This window comes from Adiantum capillus-veneris, chromosome 30, assembly GCF_014529385.1.
Source record: "Adiantum capillus-veneris isolate H3 chromosome 30, ASM1452938v2, whole genome shotgun sequence".
NCBI classification, from domain to species: Eukaryota; Viridiplantae; Streptophyta; class Polypodiopsida; order Polypodiales; family Pteridaceae; genus Adiantum; species Adiantum capillus-veneris.
The window spans coordinates 56,131,473-56,139,699 of NC_140960.1; the positions used below are offsets into that span (position 1 = coordinate 56,131,473).

The 8,227-nt window shown below is 44.8% G+C and overlaps 1 pseudogene; it reads right to left on the reverse strand.

Moving 5' to 3' along the window:
* Positions 1–207: 207 nt before the first annotated feature.
* LOC147418000 (uncharacterized) lies at positions 208–1,330 on the reverse strand (annotated as a pseudogene).
* Positions 1,331–8,227: the final 6,897 nt, after the last annotated feature.

Below are 8,227 nucleotides of genomic sequence, written 5' to 3' on the forward strand. Positions count from 1 at the left end.
TAACAACACAACACACTATCTTTCTGAGTATTGATTGCTAACTATCTTTGATGTCAAAAGATAGTTTATGTTAAACTCTTTTTCTCACAATCTTTTCAAGGCACTAACCTCTTATCGCAGTAACAGTTTTATAAAAAAGACATTGGCCTTGCTTTATTTTATTGCCTGATTACATCAAGAGACAACCTTAAGAGATGCTGTCTAATATCAAGCATCTCGTCCACCTGCCAAAATGCGTGCAATCTGTAGTTGAATCTTGAGAGCTTTATCTGCACGCCTTTCATCTGCATCAATTCGACGCACTTCGGCCTCAATCCTGCGGAGCTCTACCTCCTTCATGGTTTCTACAAAACTGGAGAGCCCTTCCTTCAGCTCGGCACCCAAGGAGGAGCCGGCTTCAGACAGACGACGTCTCTTCTTGCATCGCTAGCCCCGAACGGAGTCAAAAGTCCTACCACCAGAACTTTCTTCGGCACCTGCATTGCTTGGCACACTGCTAATCGGTGTGGTTGGTGATCCCTCTTGGGAGGGGGCTGCTACATTTTGATTCCCATCATTGTTATTGATGTTGATGTTGTCATTGTCAGCGTCACTATTCTCGTCGTCTTCATCCTCCTCTGGTGCCTCAGGTAGAAAGGCCTCCCCATTGAAGCCACCGGCCAACCCACGCACCTTGGGTGTTCTCTCGAGAAATTGAGACATTCTGTCAAAAAATTCCCAAGTAGATGGGGATGCGCCAGTGCCTTCTTCGGCCCTTTTCTCTCTTTGGTAAGTCTTGCGTAGAGAATCCCATTTATTCGTGCATTGTTGGGCCATGTAGGTGGACGAAAACTTCAAGTTCATTTGTTGAGCGAGGCCAGACCAATGCTTCTGCTTGAAGTTTCCTTTGCCTAGGCTTGTCCACTTCTCTTGGAAGAAGTCGATCAAGCACACAACCTTCGTCGTTGACCACTCCAAACCTTTCTTCGAGCTTGAAGGGTTTTTAGCCTTGCTCTTTGGGTCTCTTTGCACCACCACTGTTGAAGACAAATCATTCGTGATTGAGCTGACTTCAATTCCTTGCTGAGAGGGTGCCTTGATGGTTGGAAACTCCAGTAGAGGAATGTTCTCCTCCATGGCAGGTAGGAGAGAAGGATTCGATGGCACAGAGCCATCGAGACTTATAGGCAATGAATGTTCAAGTGGCGGAATGCTCGGTAGGAACACCGGCATGGCTATGGGTTGGAGCCGTTGCAGGCATGCCTACCATTCTATTGTACTCTGTAGGGTTTGGCGGCATGTAGTGGAGCCCTGAAGGATGAGGCTGCTGCACATTGATATGATCATGCATAATGTAGTCGCCGGCTTGCAGAAGTTGACGGAATCCACCATGTGGTGGAGGAGAGGGGACCGGCTCCGTGGGCAGAATTCGTGACTGAATTGGAGGAGGTGGTTGGTGCCGGTGGACGGAACGTGGAGGCCGATATGTCATGAACGCACTCAAAAGTGGAAAACTCGGTCGCAAATGAGGGCGTTGATGCTCCATTCTTTATCTCTGCAAGCATCACCATAAGCAGCATTAGGTAAAAGGCGAGAAAGGTTTTCCTACTTTAACACACCAAGCAGTGAGCTCAAAGGCAAAGTGGCTAACAACATTGCAGAAGCTCCTAGCGCTACAACACACACACACACACACACACACACACACACACACAGAACAATTAAATTCAAGTTTCTCAATGCATTATAGTAGCGCTACTGTCATTGCAAGGAAGCAATAGCGTTGAGTATAACTTGAATTTGGCTACAGAAGTAGATCAATGGACTCTACAGCAGCGCTAAGGTATGCGCACTCCATTCCCGACCATGAGAGAGAGAGAGAGAGAGAGAGAGAGAGAGAGAGAGAGAGAGAGAGAGAGAGAGAGAGAGAGAGAGAGAGAGAGAGAGAGCATATCGTTATTGGATACCTTAGTGTGCAGTTGGTTGCTTGGAGCTTAATTAGCTCGCTTAGCGTCTTGGAAAAACGGGCAGGGATATGCATTTTAATAGCGCATTCTTGGCTTGTTAAATACTTTCTTAAGCCACAGAGCCCGAGGCTACAGGTGGTGGGTTAAGCTGCAGGTGCGCAATGCCCGACGTGCATGCAGGTGAAGGTGGGGGTCGTTGGGTAGATGGGTTGAAGCTTGTCGAATATAGTTTGGCCTAAACCTCTACAGTAGTTTTTGCACTAGGGAAGGTGGCGCTTGCAAGCAGGGAAGCTGCATATCGTCGCCTGTAATGGCGCTACAGTTGGAGGGAACCTCCGTGACGTCGCTCGGGAGGTGGCGAAACCAAAAAGTGCCCGCATTACCTGTAAACGCAGCGGCTAACTACGTGGGCTGCCCCTACTTTGATGCAAAAGACGCAGCGGCTGCAACTTTCATGCCACGTCAGATTTAATACCCGCTGCGGCTTTCAAAGTAGTTCATGTGCACATTGATGACCATGGCAAACTGATCATCTGGGCCAGTGTGGAGAAAATGCAGATACATCAAAGTAAAGAATATGAAAATGCCAGTGATGCAACGAGCTTGTGTGACAGCAAAGAAGTTGAAGATGATGCTGCATCAGAAGTGGACTCTATCGAGGTTGCTGAGTTTGGCCTGACTTCGTATTTTATAGAACGCATTCAAATAATCAACCACTAATTTTGTGAAACCGTGAGAAGAGCGCATCAAACACCATGAGATAACTGCTCGAAACCATCCCGCGTCGACGCGGCATACTTTCGAGCAGTTTCCCTGCATGGTATTTTCGATCATTGATCATTGCCCTGATTTGCGCGCATTACCGCATCGTCCAACCGTCTCAAAGTGATCTAATAGCCCCGGATTTCCTGGGCCCAAAGATGGGCAAGTAAATAGAGGCTTGATGTGGCCTTGTCCGGGCCATGGCATAACCACAGCGTGTTAGTTAGACTTGCTTCTCGCCATTGCGTGTAGTGGGAGGTTTGAATAGGTGGTTTTAATTTGCTGCATCACAGCATCTACCCATTTTAAAAACATCTTTGATTTGCATCGTAGCATCAGCCCAAAAATTCCGCGTTGACCATACCATGCATCACAGGCAATACAAAAACTGCGAGCACTGGCAATATCCACCATACACAGACAATATCCACAAATCACCGTCAATATCCACAATACACATACAATATCCACCATGGAAAAGGGGTAGTAGGGCGCATGAGATTTTGCTCCAAACCATCCCGCGTCGACACGGCATACTTTCGAGCAATATCACGGGGAGACATTTCGGACAATGCTACTGACCATTTGGGAGGCATTTTAGACAGCGAGTAGGGTCGATGCTGAGCAGGGGTGTGTGTAGGGTCGTTGCTGAGCAGGGACGCGTGTAGGGTCGCATCCAATGAGTAGAGCAGGAGCCGGGACGTCTCTCTCTCCCCCCCCCCCCCCCTCTCTCTCTCACTCTTTCTCTCTCTGTGCTACTCACTATGAGCCGAAGCTATTCTGTTGACTAAGCGTTAAAATTTTTCGAGACTCCCAAAATATCTCCGATTGTGGGGGGCACAAGTAGAGAGAAAAGAAGAAGAAGAAAAAGATATCTAAAGATCTAGCCGATGAGGAGAGTTGAACTCAATACTTGTTATTCAGGGGGAGAGAGAGAGAGAGAGAGAGAGAGAGAAAGAGAGATATTAATTACTTTACTTTACATTAAAAATATCCGAAGAGATCTTAAAGATCTAGCCGTCGACGAAGAGAGTTGAACTCATTACCTATTATTCAGGAGAGAGAGAGAGAGAGAGAGAGAGAGAGAGAGAGAGAGAGAGAGAGAGAGAGAGAGAGAGCTTAATTACTTCACATTAAAAAAATCCCCTATCAACTTGCTCCTGCATGTGCTATTAGGTTGCCCTTTTCAAGAATAGTCCTTATTAGTTAAACAGATTTGCTCTCGTTTTTTGTGTTGTAGCTTTCTTTTCAATTAGCAACAAGTCTGAGGAAATGAGCACCATCTTCGGCCCTTCTTGGGGACAGAAGTTAGTTCTTGTCTTCGACAGTCGATATCAAGCCTTGAAAGATCATTTTGAAATGGGAGACTCTGGTTTCTCTCTACGGCCATTGACATTGCTTCATGAACAGATTAAGCTTGAACATGATTGCAATGAAGCAAACGAGTTGCTCTACACGCTAGACCACGGGAGAGACTATCATGTGCTCCTAGTAAGGGTATTTTGGATGCAAATAATGGAAAATTAGTTTGTGTTCATTGTCGTCAATTTCCTGAGTGCATTGGAACTTGTCCGGCGGTAATTTATTATTGCATTCCTATTGAAAAGACTAGCATGTCTAGATGTGCTATACACCTTGGGTTTCATAAACATCCTGCTGAAGGGAAGAGCAGAAGTGCGGACCAAGCAATATCAGATGCTCTATTGCATAGAGCGGTCTTTGAGCCCATGACAACTGCGAAACAACTAGAAAGAGCTACTGCTGATGAAATTATTATGGATAAGCTTATCTCACAAACAAATGATGTTGATACTCTGATGGGTGATCAAGAGTTCACTAGCTTTCTCGATGCTGTCACACCTTTGTCGGATAAGCGTCGAGTACAAAGGAGCTTGGAGTCTGCTAAAAGAGCAAAGGGCATTACATCTGTTGGCCTTGAGTCCATCTTGAGTGTAAAAGCAAAGTCAAGGTATCCTTTTATTCATAGTGTTCTCTTTCTAGGACAGCTAGGACCAGGGCAACAACCACATGTATTTAAGATGTCTACTATGGAGCCAAGAAGTGATGTTGACCTTGTGACCGCATGTGCCCGGGAGGAAACTTACAAGATATGTGGGTGCACTTCGATCATGTGCATCGTGTGGAAGGTTGGCCTACAATGTCAGCACATGTTAATTATGACCCATACGTTCTAGAACTGTTGACTTTGGCAATTTGTGAGTTCACCGTGGAGAACAAACACGCTCAAATAGAGTTTTGGAACATGCTCAATAAAGTTGTGGTTGATAAAGGTTAGGATAAGCCTAAATTTAGAGGGTTCATGGAAGATGAGGCCAATGCAAATTGGATTGTAGTACGCATTGTTTACTTTGGTGGAGCTAAGAAAAGGATGCCGGACCAGGAGAGATCTTGTGTTTTTCACTGGGAACAAAGCATGATTAGGCACACTGTAAAGTGTATACGTCCATCTTTTCAAGAAGAGCATAAACTATTGTGTCAAAAATGGCTACATGCTACATCTAAACACTCGGCAAAAGTATGTATGGAGAAGCTTAGATAGTAGGCTGGAGAGCAAGACATGCAATTGTAGGAGAGATTCCTTCTCTGGAAACTTGGCTATCATGGTGGGATGTTAGTGTGTCTCATTGGGGGGGAAGGTTTATTGCACAAGACGAATTGGGAGCTTTTGGTTTCAAGAACATGCGAGCTTCAATTGGTTACAAATCAAACGTAGGTCTTTATGAAGCCACATGTGCAGATTTGTCTTCGGTAGTTTTACAAAGTGTGCGTTACAATGCTTACTTGAAGGGTGTACAGACAGACGTCTACAGGACCAATCATGGCAGATCTTGCTACAAGATTTATGAGCAATCAATCTGGGAGTGGCTCTGGTAGAAAACTAGTAGATGCAACATCATTGACAGTTCTTGAAATGCAAATTCCAAGCCTGAAGATGAATAGAGATTCAATAAGGAAAAATAGTGTGCACAAAACTAGACCTATCTTTATTGACCCTGATAAAACTCTCGAGGAGGATAGCCATAGACCTGAGTTTGTTACAGTTACCACACCAGTCAATTGTAGATTGCAAAACAAGCCGGCCAATTTTGCGACATCAAAGATGCGGCTAGAGCAAAAGCTACCAAGCGAACAGAGCCCGGTAGGAAAATGACATGTTTCGGTGTTTTGCTTGGTGAGACAGCATGTTGTGGTAGATTTATAAATGAGACTTCTAGCAACATTAAAACTGGAGTTCCAGCACCCTATTTTTGCAGAAGGAGGAGATATCCTGATGCAGGCCCTAAACCAGGGGGGTTGTTGAGGGATTTGTCTGGTTTTGCAACAGTAGCAACAGTCATGATGGGAATATTGATGACATGATTATTGGACCTCCTAGACCTGCCCCTAAAATGTGGACTGTGGATGAGGGAACTTTTCTTTTGCCTTTGGAGGTTGAGATGCTTCAAAGGAATGGATTTGTTTTGCAAGGTGGCAATGCACGCACACCTATGGGAAACCACCCTTCAAGGCAGAATGGGCTGCAACCTAGTTCTTTTCGTGCAAAGTTTAGAGATGGAAAACAAGTGAGGTGGAGATCAAAACTAACCAAGGAGTTCCAGGCCGGATTGAATTGGGAAGAAGCATGCAAGCAAAGTTGGTGAGAGAGGTAATATTGGTGCCAAATGCATCGCATGTTTTCCACATTAGCACTGATGGTTCATCTCAAAAGGGTATGAATTATGCGGTGACCATTGCAGACTTTCCTTGTTGTACTTAATTGTGAGGACTTCCTAAAAAAAGAGTCAACGTCTCACGTATGTGCCATGCAAACACATGTATTTTGTGTTCTTTCGTGTCCTCGACTTAAACTCTATAGCTCATGAGTTTATGCATCAGGCCACACTAACAAAAGTAGAGCTATTCCAAGGGCTAGGAGGGGCTAGAGTTTCAGCATAATATTGTTCCCTTGAGAATCTGATTGGTTCAATCCAAGGTTGGTTTTTTTGCCACCAAGGTTGGCTTCACCGCTAGCTTGAAAAAAGATAGCTGCATTTTGTCATCAAATATATAGCTTGAGTAGCTATGCATTTTGTATCGAGTTTTTGAGAACTTTCGCTCGGAAAGATGTGTTGCTCGGTTTTTCTTGCTCGGAGTACAGTTCGCCCCTAGCTCACTTGGTAGTGAACTTGAGCGAAAGGGTGTGACTCGAGGTTAAGCAATGGCCCCTTTTGTTTTTTTTTTTAAAACAAAGTTGGAATTTTGGGCGGTCGGCCAAAAGACTTAAGCCACACTTTTTTTAAAAAAGTGTGTAAAGGCTTTATAAAGCCTTGCGTGGCGTGCGAGCTGCTGCTGCTCTGCAGATAGCGTGATGCCGAGGGAGGAACTCAAAGCTCACTTGGTAGTGAACTTGAGCGAAAGGGTGTGACTCGAGGTTAAGCAACGGCCCCTTTTGTTTTTTTTTTTAAAACAAAGTTGGAATTTTGGGCGGTCGGCCAAAAGACTTAAGCCACACTTTTTTTTAAAAAGTGTGTAAAGGCTTTATAAAGCCTTGCGTGGCGTGCGATCTGCTGCTGCTCTGCAGATAGCGTGATGCCGAGGGAGGAACTCAAAGCCGTGCAGAGAGAGAGGATGACAGTGATTGCAGGGTGCGCTTTTACCCAGAGGTCTTGGGCGACTTGTTTGAGGCAGTCTCCAACGTCGTGGGTGACGGCTGCAGTTCGAAATGATTGTATGCAGGGCCTCGTTCCCGCGAGCAAGGTATTCAAGTAGCTTGCGAGTAAGATTATCGACTTTGGTGGAGTTCAGCACAGGGGATTGTGTGCGTCATGGGCCATATACCACAGAATCTCATGCGAGATGCAGTACCCACAACATGCATCATCCTTCTTTCTCTTTATTTATGCTTTTTGATAACGTCCTCCATTACAAAGCAATTACTTGATTGCAAATAGTTTTCGAAACCAAGAATCTTCGACTCTCCAAGCCTTTCTGCTTTCTTCTTGCCTTCACAATCCGCACTAATTATGCATTAAAATTGAAAGTTGAAACTTGACATACCATCTTTTGACCATCATGAAGCCAAAATTGAAAACCGCTTGCCGATTAGTTGTCGATTCACCACCGATTAGCGACCAAGCAAAATTTGCTTTGTAAAGTTGACCGATTAAGCTTTGAATTTCCACAAATCCTTGAGTCTTTGTATTGCAAATTTGATAAATTGCAATTTAGAGATTGTCAATTCGAGAAATTCCCTTCTTGCAATTGAAATCTGATGCCAATTAACTTGAACCTGTTAGCTCTGATACCACTGTTGAGAGAAGAGGGGGAGATCGACCGCTTAAGATATTCAACACATGCTCCCAAGTATCACCATCAACCTGTCCACCTCTTCTTCCAATTTCCAAGCGCGCGCACACACACACACACACCTAGACTATGACACACACACACACACACACAGTGAACATAGAATTGACATAGACATGCTTGTAAGAGAGTCTAAGAGATGTGTAAAAGAT